Raw genomic sequence first — 14,821 nt, 5'->3', positions numbered from 1 at the left:
TGAATCCTCTCCTCTCTCCCATTCTTACCCCCTCTCTCTTTTTTTAAATTATTCTTCTCTAGTCTAAATGTTGTCCAAAAAGTAAATAACAGAGATGCCAGAGCCTTCTTCAACCTATGTACTCTGCTTTTTAGCCAGAAAGAGACAGATAAATTGACAGGAAGAAAGATGGATATCACTGCATTAGGCAACCCTGACTTGTTTCCCAGCCAATTATTGGTTATGTAATAATGAACATGTGTGATTCTTCTTGGGCCTCTGTTTCCCATAAAGACAGCAATGCACCTACTTGTGAGGTTACCTGGAGACAGGGGTGGTCATGGGGCTCATCAGCAAAATGCACACTTAGCATGTCACCCTACCCCTGACAGAGGTTCCTTGGAGAACTAACTGATGTCATAGCTCTTAAAACATAAAGTGAATAACCCAGCTCCTTATTCAGACCACGGCTGTCTATCTTGTTCCCAGCCCCCCCCCTTTCTCAAAAAGCCTCACATTTGCAGATTATATCAGGATCCCTAAAATGGGCCGTTAGAGTATCACCATGTATGGTTTTGGCAACTTCTGAGTGACTCTAGTGAGCCACATGATGAGGTAGTTTGAATACTGTGCAGAAACACACTGAGAAACGGCTAGTTTGTAGGGTGAGTTACTTATTCACACTGGAGACTATGCAGCATCCGGATTTCAGCCTGATTCCTTGGTTCTTAGCTCATCTTTCCTTTCTTGCACCTTTTGTGAAAAATAAACCATGTTTTATGCAAAGTACTCCCTACTAAGCAAAGGAACACATGGGAAAAAAATACTGAAATCAAGCAGCAAATAGCACTAATGTAGAAAGAAAAAAGTTTTAAAAACCCAAGAAAAGGGGGCTGGTGAGATGGCTCAGCGGGTAAGAGCACCCGACTTCTCTTCCAAAGGTGCAGAGTTCAAATCCCAGCAACCACATGGTGGCTCACAACCATCCTTAATAAGATCTGATTCCCTCTTCTGGAGTGTCTGAAGACAGCTATAGTGTACTTACATATAATAAATAAATAAATCTTGAAAAAAAAAGAAAAAAAAAACCCAAGAAAAATACATCTATTTAGAAAAGTACAAGTTTGGGATAAATTATGAAGGTGGAATGCCACATCAGCGGGAGCTTGGATCGATGGTACAAATGCGTTTACCACATGCTCAATAAGGAAAGGCGATTCACAAACTGTTTCAATAAAATTTCCAGACAGAATTTGTATTATTGGCTATATAAAGGAGTCTGTGGCTCTATTTATAGAATTATAAAGGTCTTTGGGGGTCAATTAAAGCTTTAGTAATACTTGACTGCATTTTATAGGAGAAATTCTGTGCTATAATGGTGTCTAGAATTTGGGGAATTTACAAATGTGTTAGGACCCATCTCTTAAGAATTCCAAGCTCTGCTATAACACCACACAGTTCTACAGAAAAGCAAATTTTAAAATGTAGACTGTGAGACCAGTGGACGAGTGTTCCTGTAGGGAAGGGGAAATTGCTTATTTATTTATTTATTTATTTATTTATTTATTTATTTTTACAATGAGATTATAGCAATTGTCAGAATGTCAGCGGCAATGGGGCCTGGTCGAGTAGGCACGGGACCTGCCTGCAGCAGCCTTTCTTTCATTTTGGGGACTTCTAACTCAGGTGAAACCAGGGTTCCTGACTTTGATGCAGAAAAGGATTTCAGGATGAGTTAGTATAGAGCAAGTTGAGGTTTATTAAGAAAACATTTTAATGTAGGTTTAAGCGTAGGCATTAATAAGAAGAGGCATGCTTAGGAAATGGTAGGATAAACCGTGTGTAGTCATGGGTTATTAAGTTTGAATTGCACTTAAATGTCTCATTAATAACCAGAGACATGATTTTGATTATTGCTTTTGATGTTACACTGTTCAAAGCTTTCTAGCTTTCAAGCTGGGCCCTGCATAGATTGATTGATTGATTGATTGATTGATTGATTGATTGATTTAGTGGGTATTGATGGCATTTAAGGGTTGCTATAACTGTATTCATTGGCATACCAGAAAATAAGCTTTACAAAGTTGCCATTGAGAGCAATGCCAGCTCCCTTACAAAGTTTTCATTGACAGCAATGCCAGCCCAGCATCAAAGGTGGAAGAGTAGAAGTCACTGTTAAAAGTCTCAGGAGACAAACTGGTCCTCAGTGTAGCCCAGGATGCCCTTTAGTGGCCCCTCGGATGCCTGCTTCATCACCTTCTTGATGTCATCATACTTGGCAGGTTTCTTCAGGCAGCATGTCAGATCCATGATGGACACATTGGGAGTAGGAACAGGGAAGACCATGCCAGTGAGCTTCCCATTCAGCTCTAGGATGACTTGCCCACAGCCTTGGCAGCATCAGTGGATGCAGGGATGATGTTCTGGGCAGCCCCACGGCCATCTCACCACAGCTTTCCAGAAGGATCATCCACAGACTTCTGAGTGACAGTAGTAGCATGGATTGTGGTCATGAGTCCTCCGTGATGCCAAACTTGTCCTGGGTGACCTTGGCCAAGGGGGCTAAGTGGTTGGTGGAGCAGAAAACATTGCTGATAATCTTGAGTGAGTTGTCTTACTTCTTGTGGTTCACACCCATCACAAACATGGGGGCATTGGCAAAAAAGGGCAAGGATAATAACCCTTTTGGCCTCACCCTTCAAGTGGGGTCCAAGTTTCTCCATGGTGGTGAAGAGACTCCACACATACTCAGCACCAGCATCAGGCCCATCTGATGGTAGTGGGATCTCGCTCCATGGACGACAGGCTTCCCATTCTCAGCCTTGACTGTGCTATGGAACTTGCCATGGGTAGAGTCATACTGGAACATGTAGACCATGGAGTTGAGGGCAATGAAGGGGTCACTGATGGCAACCATCTCCACTTTGCCAGATGAGATGGGAGCCCTAATAACCGGGCTCACTCCAACCTTTCCCATCTTGTCTAAGGGATGAGGCTGGCACTGCAGGAGAAGATACAGCTGCCTCTAGAGCAGAGAGACCCTGCTTAGCTTTATTAATAAATATATTTTCTCTGTCTATTCTTTGTCCATGTCTTTTTTTTTATTTTTTTAGGCATGAGACAACAAATTCAGAAGCCACTGGTTTGGAGTGGCTTTGGTAGCTTTTTACAGGAAATCCTAGAACCCTGATTTAAGTACCAAGAGCTGAGGAAGGGCCATTTCTCAAATAGATAGATAGATAGATAGATAGATAGATAGATAGATAGATAGATAGATAGATAGATAGAAAAGTAGAATAAAACAACAACAACAATAAACCCTTTTGACTTTCTTTGTTCTATTACTATAAAAACATCATGAAACCGTTAGCATGCTGGGACTGAAACTTGGGATAACTTATATCTGTGTTCTCCAGGCCATCATCACTCATATTTGTCTCCAAAAGAAACTGTCCCTTGATCCCTTTTGAGATAAGAGTTGTGTTTCTTGTGTTGATATTGAAAACAAAACTCTGAATTTCCCCTGAAGAAAGAATATTATTATCTGTGGCTGTTAGAAGGTCCTGACGCTGGTCCATTTAAATGTCTATCCAGTGAGACAAAAGGGACAGACCATTTATTTGAAACTAAAGCCCAAGACTCACTGTAAAATATCTGACATGATCAGCAACTCTCAATACTTTATCTCAATGTGAAATCTCTTCACTTTGATTGGAGGCTCCCTGTGGTAGGTAGGGCTAATACCACTAAAGATTTATTTCCAGGGAAAATTATTTTTACTCTTACCCATTAAAAAGAAGAAAAAAGTAGTCTTGTTTTCACACGGCCCCAAGTTGTCTTAGCATTTATCCTTCCATTGAGGGTTGTGGATCTCACATCCCACTGTGGGGTAAAGAGCATGAATTCTAAGGACAAGGCTATGCCATGGGAAGGCTGGCACTTCCTGTGTTGTGGGGAGACTGGTATTTTCTGCAGAAGGTGAATGTGTGTGTGTGTGTGTGTGTGTGTGTACACCTTTCGACTGATTAAAAATTGTCTTGATGCTAGTTCTTCTGTGTCAGCTTATGGAATCCCCATTTAAAATGCAAACGCCCCTGAGACCATTAAAGTACATCAATGACCAATGTCATCAGAGAGTAACAAGCAAGGGTTATTTTCATCCCATGCCTAATAACTATATAGATTGTAACTGACTCTTGAAAGAAATTTTAGAGGTTCCAAAAATGATGGTCTGGGTTTTTTCGTTGTTGTTGTTGTTGTTGTTGCTTGTTTTGTTTTGTTTTGTTTTGTAATTTCTTTTCTGCTATATGAGCAGCCCTTCCCCAAATCTATACATGAGAACATAAGCAAAACAGAGAGCAAATATTTGGTCACCTTGACAAGTCATCCAGACTCGTCCGGAATTCGTTTGTAGTCTTGCAGTTTTCTCAGTTCCTTAGGAAGAGTGTGTCTGTCCCCTCATGGTGCCCATTGGAGTTGGAAAGAGAGTGTAATGTGATAATTATGTAGTTTTAATCATAGTTGGACCATCAACTCTGTCCACCTTTTCCTGTGTGTCAGGCTCTGGCCAGCATCTTTTGCACATATTGCCCTTCAAGTCCTCCTTTCAATGCCTTCATCTGTCCCTGCTATCACTGGCTTATTTGATGGGATAATGAGGTGATTGGATGTAAGTTGCACCAAATCAGTTGCAGAGAAGTCATGAAAGTAAAAGATGTCATGTACAAACTTGAGGTGCTCAGTGGAAGGCTTGTTAACCCAAGGAGAAGGGACCGAGCATACAGGGCTCTGTGGAAGCATTTTGGCTCTGTCTTGCCCAGGTTTTCTCGACGCAGACTTGCTAAAACAATCTAGAGGGTTCTTCGTGAGGAACATGTAAAAGTTACAACATTAGGAACGATGAGCCTTGCTATGACTGGAAGCCAAGTAACAACAGAATAAAGGCCATTTCCACTATGTTCTTACCTTGAAGAGATGTGCCTCGTTCCTTTACATCTAGCCTGTGAAAAGATTATATTATGGCAAAGCTAAATATAGTCTTAACACATGATGGAAAAATTGGGCCCCCAAGTATTTAGTAAAATGGCCTTTTGAGAACTTTCACACAAAGGTCTAATGAATACAACACCCCCCAAATGGGGTCTTGACTCAGGGTTCCTCTCAGCTAAGGGAAGTGAAGCAAGCAGGACCTGGGCTTTGCTTCCTGTAGATGAACCTTCTCTATTCCTCTTGTGCCAGGACAGGGAGAGAAACCCTGGTCACAGGAGACAGAGGGTTGGTGCCCAGACCAGTCTGCAGAAAGACTTTACTAAAGTAAGTCTCACCTTCAATTATGTCTGCCACACATATTTATCTTTCCATAATTTACTGCTCTCGAAGCCAAATGCCTTCTTTTGTTTTGTCACAGTGCCACGTGTTGAAAGATGTGTGAGCCTCAGATTTACCTGTCCCTCTGGTTCTTTACTCATTTTTCCTTCCTGTGAAAAGCCCTGTGTGCAGACAAAACACTGCCCTTTGTTTACTTAATGTGCTCTGACTTAGAATGTGATATGTGTTGTTAGAGATGCAAAAAGTAGGATGTTTTAAAGGTGGATGGAGGTATTCTCTCTCGCTTTGGGTGGGTTTTAATTAAGGAATTAAGAGTGTCAGATGCACGGTCACATTGAAATCAGTGGCCTCAAAATTTTAAGGGATGATACCCATGGACAACGGGAGGATGGGCTTAAAAAGGCGTTTACCACAGGTCTGTAGGTAGGAGTTTTGGAGACAGAAAACAGAGTACCACAGGATAGTACGAGAGGGTCCCCAACATGGGTGCCACTGAGCTGTCAATCTGCGGGCTTTTTATAGGATTTATGGCAGAAACTCATTATAAATTATAAATTTATGAAATTGGAAGATTAACTGATCAGTCCAGTAGACCCAATATCACGTGACCAAACACTTCCTCTCTATTTTGCTTATGTCCCTGTGTATAGATTCTGGGAAGGGCTGCTCATGTAGCAGAAGAGAAATTTAAAAAACAAAACAAAACAAAACAAAACAAAACAAAACAAAACAAAAAAACAGATCTCCATTTTTTGGAACCTCTATATAGTCTGGGCTAAGGCAGAATGAAAGACATTTGGTTGAACATTCCTGGCATCTCTGACATTCAACAAGGACAGGTCCAAGGAGTTTTGGCAAATAAGATACTGCTTTCTTTCAGGGTCCCCTCCCCTACTACTGCCCATTTCTATTTCCTGTTTGTATCCGCACTACATCAGAGATCTTACTTCTGGGGTACCTGACCGACCAGGCTGGCCACTCACCATCTTGAGAGTCTAATCAGAGAGAGCAGTTGTGAAATAACAAAGGAATTTATTCGGTTTGGTTATAGTAGAAAGGAAGTGGAGAAGGAGCATCTTTAGCCTTGGGAGCATCCATGGGATTATAGAGGAGAAAGATAAAGTGGGAGATAATGCGAGGCAGACACAGAGTCAAACAGTCTGAGTCAGCTGTAGTCTGGTTAGCTAGTCTCTCTGGTTCTTCCATGTTCAGCTGCTCCCAGGTGAGATTGTTTCCTGCAAGGCTCACTGTTGGTAAAACTTGAGTGTCTGTATAAATCATGAGAATTCTTAGTTACTCTTATTTTAGTGTATTAAGTCTTCAAGGGGAAGATTGTCTGTTTTAGATATGCACTCCTCTCTCTCTCTCTCTCTCTCTCTCTCTCTCTCTCTCTCTCTCTCTCTNTGTGTGTGTGTGTGTGTGTGTGTGTTCGTGTATGTGTGTGTGTGTGTGTTCGTGTATGTGTTCATGTGTATAAACAAGGGTACACGACGAATGACTGAGTGCATGCGGAAGTTAGAGTCTATCTTAGGGGTTCAAGTCTTGCCTTTTCACACTGTATGAGAGACAGAATCTCTTCTCTAATTCATAAGACAGCTTGCTCTCTAGCTTCTAGAAATTCTCCTGTCTCCACCTCCCATAGGCCTGCTGGTACTCAGACACTTGTGTGACTGTGTCTGGGTTAATTCTCCTGTCTCCACCTCCCATCGGCCTGCTGGCACTACAGACACTTGTGTGACTGTGTCTGGGTTTAATGTGGGTCCTGGAGATCCTAACTCAGCTCAGCAAGCCTGTGCAGCAAGCACTTTTACCTGCTGAGCCATCTCCCCAGCCCTCGGTGAACACTGTTTAAGTGATTAGCATGTCTATGCGCAGAACTGAATAGGAGTCTGACCCAAGGCTTGGAGTGAAAAAAGAGACAGCTGAAAACTGAAAGCAGAGATGCCAAGTTTCTACCTTGCTTTTAATTAAGCACTGGGCATCTGCAGGCCCAAGTGATGAGTAGTTACATCCGAGTGCCTGTTAACGTTCAGTAGGAATCATAGTTTGAGTTCTGATCTTTTCCCAGGCAAGGCACATGCAGTATGGCACTCTGTTGGTGCTGGGCCACAGTAGTGAGACCCAGCTCCCAGTCAGAAATGGGTGACCTGTTCCCATGGCATCGCATTGTCCATGGGGTAATTTGAACTCAAGGCTTTAAACATTATGCATGCTCACAGTACTTTCAATGGTGCATGTTAATGATGAAAAATATTTCTAGCACTTCCATTTCCCCTTTTATTACAATATCCAATAAGGTTGCACTAGAGATTCATGTCACCATCAAATAGGCTCTGTGTCAGCTGACACTGCCCCACTATAGGCTAATATAAGTGTTCTAAGCATGTTTAAGGTAGGCTGGACTTAGCTGTGATATTGATGTGAAATGCATTTCCAACCTATATTTCAACTCATAATATATTTGGATATAATCTGTCTTACACTGAGGAGCAACTTTTTCTTTTTTACTTCATCTTTTATTGTTCTGTGCAGATAAGTCAAAGAACTTAAATGAAAGAGAACTTTTTTCTATCTACATAATTTCATTCATGGATGTTTAAGATACAAGCAATCCAGATGTATGTATGCATATATATATATATGGTATGGTATATCCAAACAATAAAATATTTATTGGTAAAAGGAAATGAGCTATCAAGTCATAAAAAGGTTTTGGGAAAACTTAGTTTATACTGAAAGTAAAAGTCAGTGTATAGGGATACATATGATGGACTGATTCTAACTACATGACATCCTGAAAAGATTAGAATAGAACAATCTAAGGTCTCTAAGGGTTTGATGTGAGCTGGAGAGGGAAAGAAAGCAGACAAGTAGTGTATGGGACATATTTAGGGCAAGGAATCCAATTTTTTTTAAACACAATTTTTGGATGGTGGGCAAATGGTGTTATCTATATGTCAAACCCCACTGAACTGTATAGTACACAGAGTGATTCTTATTATCAACTATGGACATTAATAATAACAATAGTACATCAAGTGTTAACCCATCAATTGTGCCATACGACAGGATATGCTAACAATAAGGGAAACCAAATACAGAAGAGAAAGGGGAAAAGAGAGAATGTAGATATGCAAACTGTGTTCTTTCTACTTGAGTTTTCTCTAAACCTAAAATTCCTCTAACAATTTTATTGAATAATCAGTTAAAGGGCGGGGAAGGTGGCACAGTGGTTAAGATCATTGGCTGCTCTTTTTATAGATGACCTGGGTCCAGTACCCAGTGTCCTCATGGTAGCTCACAGCTAGCTGCAGCTCCGGTTACAGAGGGTCCACTGCCCTCTTCTGGATTCCACAGGTACTAAATACATGTGGCGAGACATGCATACAGGCAAAATACCCATAAAGTAAGCCTTTTTAAAAAAATCACGGTTGACTCATTATTTGTCTTATTAAGTACAGCAGATATTGTTAGAGGGAAAAGAAAGAATAAAAATAGTAAAAATAGCAATGCAAAGGTAAAAACAAAAAAATATCTATTAAAAAAAGGACAACCAGATAAAAATTTAAAGTTTATAAATTTGTTCTTTCTTGGGGGATAAGGAGTTCTGTGAGAGAGGACTATAGCATAGACTTCTACATGCTTTCTCTGAGAGCATGCATTCTTCTGAGGGCTTGTAGAGGCCAGCGTGACTGCCAAGTCTGTCTGTCTGTCTGTGTGTTTGTGTGTCTGTCTGTGTGTTTGTTGTCTGTCTGTCTGTCTGTCTGAGATGAGTAAGAGGAAATAGGTTGAGCACAGTTTCTGGGGCTCAGAGGAGGAGGTTTCATGTGACATCAGAGGTCTGTCATGGGTGAACATGTTTCCAGCCTGAGTTCTGGAGAGTACACAGGTCATACTAGGGTCTCAGAGTCAGGAAGAATGTTAAGGCTCTCAGAGGGAGACAGGAGACTACAAAGGGGAAGAGAGGATGCTTCTGAGCATACTTTCAGGTTCTGTGGAAGAAGGCAAAATATTTTTTATTTGTAGATGATATGATAGTATACATAGTGATGCTAAAAGTTCTACCTGGGAACTCCTGCCTCTGACTTTTATGACAGTACTGCAAAGATGATCAAACTACTTATAAATCTTATATAAATGAAAACACACACACACACAGAGAGAGAGAGAGAGAGAGAGAGAGAGAGAGAGAGAGAGAGAGAGAGAGAGAGAGAGAGAGAGAAGGGGGGAGTCTGTGAAGTTCATCCACATTCTTTGGTATAATAGTGATGCACTGACTTTTTAAATGGTACTGGGTATCTTACTGCATGAAAAGACCATTGTTTGTTTCCACTTAATTGTTAGTATTTCCAATGTTTTGGCTTTAATTAATACATCTGCTACAAACATTTTGGCACACATCTTGGTTAGTATTTGTATCAATTTCTCTTTTGTATTTTCCGAAGAGGAGAAATGCTGTGTAATAGCACAGGCTAATCATTTTCCCTGATGTGGTCATACAATTAAATTGCTATAAACAACACAAGAGAATTACAGCTGCTCCAGAGAGTTTAACTGCCTGTAGTATTGTACATCTTCTATTGAAATCATTCTCCTGGGTGTAGACTGCTGTCCCACTCTTAATGCTCATCTAATGAGTAGTAAAATTGAGAAAAATCTGTAAGATACTAAGTCAATCTGCTTGCAGGCTACCCACACTGATCTCCACCCTTTCATGATATACAATCAAAAAGTAAGACTGTTGTCAAATATTGTGACAAACCTTTTCACTGTCTATATTTACCAATCAATCCATCCATCTATCCATCCATTCATCTATCATCCATCCATCTATCATCCATCCATCCATCCATCCATCCATCCATCCATCCATTCATTTGGGGCTCCACAAGCACCACAGTGTGCGTGTGAATGTACAGGACAACTTGTGTGAGTCAGTTCTATCCTTCTGCCATGTGGGTTCCGGGGATTGAACTCGGGTTACTAAGCTTGGCAGCAAGCACTTTTATACACTAAGCCATCTTGTTGGCCCCTTTCACTTTCTTAATGGTATCCTTTGGTTGAGAGAAATTCTGAATTTTGGAGAAATTTAATATGCTACTTTTCTTTTACAATTAGTACTTTTGTTATACTATGTAGACCTTTTCACGTACTAAACATATACATATATTACTACTTTTCTAAGTTTTATATTTTACTTTTGGATTAATAATCTACATTTAATTCATTTTGGTTTATAATGAGGTAAGAGTCAAGGTTCATTTTTCTCTCCAAATACACAGTGACTCAATCCAGAAACATTTATTGAAACTTCTAATATTTTCTCTCCAAATTAAAATTATGTAATTCAGATTAACATTCATGTATGGATCTTTTCTTCATCACCCTTTGCCTCAGTATTAATTCTCTGATATCCATGTCAGCACCATACTGTCTGTCACAATGCTTTATAAAATCACTTAAGTTATATACTGATAATTCTAGATAGTTTGCACTTGTCATGTTCATTTTCAAAGCAGTGTCAATTAAACTCTGTTTCACATTGTATATGATTAAGTCATTGGGTAGAACATTAACTTTTTGATTTAATTGAACTTTAAATTTAATGTTAGTCATGATTTTATACGTTTGTGTGAGTGTATGCCAGTATCTTCAAAGGCCAGAGGTGTCAGGTTCCTTAGACATGGAGTTATAGGTGCTGGTCATCCACCTGACATAGATACTGAAAATGGAATTTGGTCCTCTAAAGAAACAATATGTGCTCTCAACTCTTGTATTATCTCTTTAGCCCTCTGTTCTACTTTCAATCAATGCTACATGTAAATACAGTTGTGAAAGCTGCAGAAGAAAATGGAAGTGATATATAAAGGAAAAAGTATTAGAATAACAGCTAACTTCTCAGTGGAAACTTTGAAAGCCAGAAGAGCCTGGAAGAATGCATTCTAAATCCTAAAATACTAGGGCAGCCAATGGAAAATAATATACCCAGAAAAATATCTGCCAGGATTGAAGGAGAGAGAAAAAATTCCATTAAATAAGCAGCCTAAAAAAAATTATACCAATAAACCAAAGCTAAAGGAAATAGAAGAAGCAATATTTAGGGCTAAAGAGAAAACAGAGCATAGTAGAAAAATACAAGTAACACATAAAGCAAATGTATAGAATAACAGCTGTCTTTGTGGTGATTTTGTACCATCTCCACAAAAACTGTGACAGGAAATATGAAGCCATAGTTATATTTTAAAAATAGGCAAAAATACCAGTGAGAACATAAACACCACCACCAAAATCAACAACATAATGACCACAAGTAGCACACACATTTCAATAATAACTTTAAATATAAATGGCCTCAATTCTCCAATCAAAAGGCACAGACTGACTGACTAGAGCAAGACACAAAATCCATCTACCTACTGGCATACAAGAAGTATGTCTCAGTTTTAAAGATAAGCACTGCCTTAGGTGAACAAAATACTCCAATCAAATGGGAAGACTCAGGAAGCAAGCAGGCATTGCTATCCTAGAATCCAGAGAAGTAGACTTTAAACTAAAACTAATCAGAAGAGATAGAGAGAGACACTTCATTCTAACCAATGGAACAGTTAATAGTTAAATGATGCTACTATGCTAACATACATGCATCAAACTCAGGAATCACAATTCCATAAAAACTTTAGTACTAAAATTAAAGATTAACAACGATCCATTAATAGGTGATTTCAGTACCCCAATCTCTCCAATAGACAGGTTGTGTGGACAAGCATAAACTGAGAAACATCAAAATTAGCTGACATTGTATATCAATTAGTCTTAACATATCTACAGAATGCTCCAGTCAAATGCCAAAGAATACACATTCTACTCAGCAGCCATGGAAACCTTTTCAAACTAGACCATATCCTGGGACACCAAAGAAACCTTTATAACTTCAAAAAGATTAAAGTCATTCTGTGTATCCATTTGACCACTACACAATAAAACTTAAGTAAGAATGTGAGAAAAGTTCAAGTCTATTTATCTTAATGTAACAAAGGACAAATCCATTTCAATTTTATATTAAAAGATATTTTTTCTAAACCCAGTTTCATAAAGTCATACATGATAAAAACAAAGATTTCTAAAAAGTTCACATCTAAAAGAGAGTTCTTACAAAGAAAAAGCCTTACTCTTGAGAAACCATGAAAAAGACTATGACTTGTTATAAAATTAAATTAGAAGAATAGTTAGGAACTGAAAGTTGGGTTGTTGGGATGGTTCAGTGGATAAAGGTGCCTGTTCCCATGCATGCTTGATGAACCTGCGTTCAATTCCTGGGTCCCAACACACACACACACACACACACACACACACACACACACACACCAACTTGCCTACATTTTGAGTTAACAAAAATTCAAGTGGCTGGGCACATCTGTTAGGGATTTTTTTCTTAATTAAATCATGAGGCAGGAAGATTTACCTTTAATCCAGATCGTCTGAGGTGGGAAGACTCATCTTTGACCCTGATCTTTCAAGGTGGGAAGATCCACCTTAAATTCGGGCCACCCCTTCCGGTGCCAGCCACGGTAAGGGACAAAGCAGAAGGTGGCTTTGCTTCTTTGCCTCCTTGCCTTCACCCTCAGCAGCTAGCTCATTCCTTCATAGAATCTGAGCCTACTTCTTTGGGATCCCAGTGTATACACTGAAGGCCTGCAGGGTTATCCAGTCGACTGGACTGAGCAGCTCGTGGAGTCTTGGGCTTTCCTTTGATAGCCTTTGCTGCACTAGCTCTAGCTGGCACACAGCCTGTAAGGCACATACATGCATTCTATTCGTTCTTTCCTCTGACAACCCCAACTAATACATTAAATAAGTTATTTAAAAAAGTAGAATAATTTAAAAAATAACCTAAGAGTTTCACTGACACCACAAAATATAAGAAACAGTGTAGAGGCCGTTCTTTGGGGAGCAGAGCACCTGCGGATTGTAAGAACCCCGGCTAAGGGACAGAGCTTTATAAAGAGCCGGAGCACGAGACCTGGAAAGATAAGCTGAGAAAAGACTAAGGCTTTGAAACTCGGTGTTTAAGAAGAGTCTTAATTCTCACCTTCAGCGGAGAATTCACAGCGAGAGGGACAGGCACGTTGGTGAACCCCTTCAGCTGTGTGCAGACAGGGTTAGAGAAATGCCGGCTTCAGCTGTAGTGTAGGCCACTAAACAAGTAATACTTAAAAACAATACAGATAACAACATTTAAAAGAGGGATGGCTAGTCACGATCGCTTTTCAGATGCATTAATCACCACATAGAATCCAAAGGGGAGCCAGACTGTTGTGGCAAAGTACAGCATTTGGGGGTTGGGCGGGGGAGGTACACCGGTGTGAGAGGGGAGCAGTAAGTCCCACCTTAAACCTCTGATTGACAGGAGACATTTCTGTCTAGAATAAGCACAAGGATATGGAATATTCAGGTTATAGGTCTGCGGGTGGAGGACCTCCAAAATGTCAAAGAACAGCTCTCTAGGGCTTTGAAATAAACATTCCGGCAACTCAGCCTTCAGTCTACTGCTTTTCATTTAAAAAAGATTCCAATAAGTCTCGCTTAAGTTTCAGAGAAAGCTCCCAGAGAGATGCAGAGTTAAGTGGGAAGCAGCACGTTTGGGAACAGGATTGTAGGTTTTTATTTATTTATTTATTTATTTATTTTCTGTTCCTCCAGTCCATGTTTGGTTTTGAGAGGCAGTTCTGTGGGCTAAGAATCAATGAAGGAGACTGTTTTAAATGTCCATTCCTGTCCTCGGGCCCCAGATGCTCTGCTTGAGGAGACTTTGATGGAGCACTGCGACATGCGGCATGGCAGCTGTGGTGCTGCCTTCCTAGGGCAAGCACAGCAGCAGGTGCCCCAAGGCTTCCGGCAAAGTCTAACACAATCACTGTCACCCGGCAGCTTGGCTGTGTGGCTGACTCCTTCCTGCTGAATGGCTCTTTTAAATTCTGCACCCATGAAGGGTAAGGAAGCCAAACTAAAACCGAGAAGTTTGGGGGGCTTCTAGTTACTATGTGAATTTCTCAGCGCTTGCATGCTTGTTCCAAGAGGCTGCTTCACGGGTATCTTCTAACTTAAATGTCAGCATCGAATCACATTTACACCCTACAGAATTGAGGTTCAGAAAGACTCAGTGAGTTGCCTAAGCAGCAAACCGGGAAGCAGAAGCCAGGTTCCAAGTCCAGTGATATTTACAACAGACTTCTATGATGAACCATGACACTCTGTTGACTGCCAGGAGCTTGGAGTGTGCCTTGGGATCTCGGTTGAATGCAGTCGCCTACTCCTTCTCATATTTTGACAGTAGAATAACATGCTGACCTGTTGTCATTATGGTCCCTGTTTCCCACAATAGAACTTCCCTCATTGACAGACATGGCTGAACTTCCCATAGGTCTCTGTAAGACCCGAGCTTTGGTAGGGGCTCCACTGGAAGCAAACATGGCTGATTTATATCTTCTTCCCTCCCCTCCCCTCCCCTCCCCTC

At 40.5% G+C, this 14,821-nt stretch overlaps 1 pseudogene; it reads right to left on the bottom strand.

The window, feature by feature from the left end:
• Positions 1 to 2,163: 2,163 nt before the first annotated feature.
• LOC110325123 lies at positions 2,164 to 2,956 on the bottom strand (annotated as a pseudogene).
• Between the last annotated feature and the right edge of the window lie 11,865 nt (positions 2,957 to 14,821).

This window comes from Mus pahari, chromosome 8 (genome assembly GCF_900095145.1).
Source record: "Mus pahari chromosome 8, PAHARI_EIJ_v1.1, whole genome shotgun sequence".
In the NCBI taxonomy this organism is placed as follows: Eukaryota; Metazoa; Chordata; class Mammalia; order Rodentia; family Muridae; genus Mus; species Mus pahari.
Note: the sequence above shows the minus strand (reverse complement) of the source record. Positions and strands in the feature narration are given on the sequence as shown.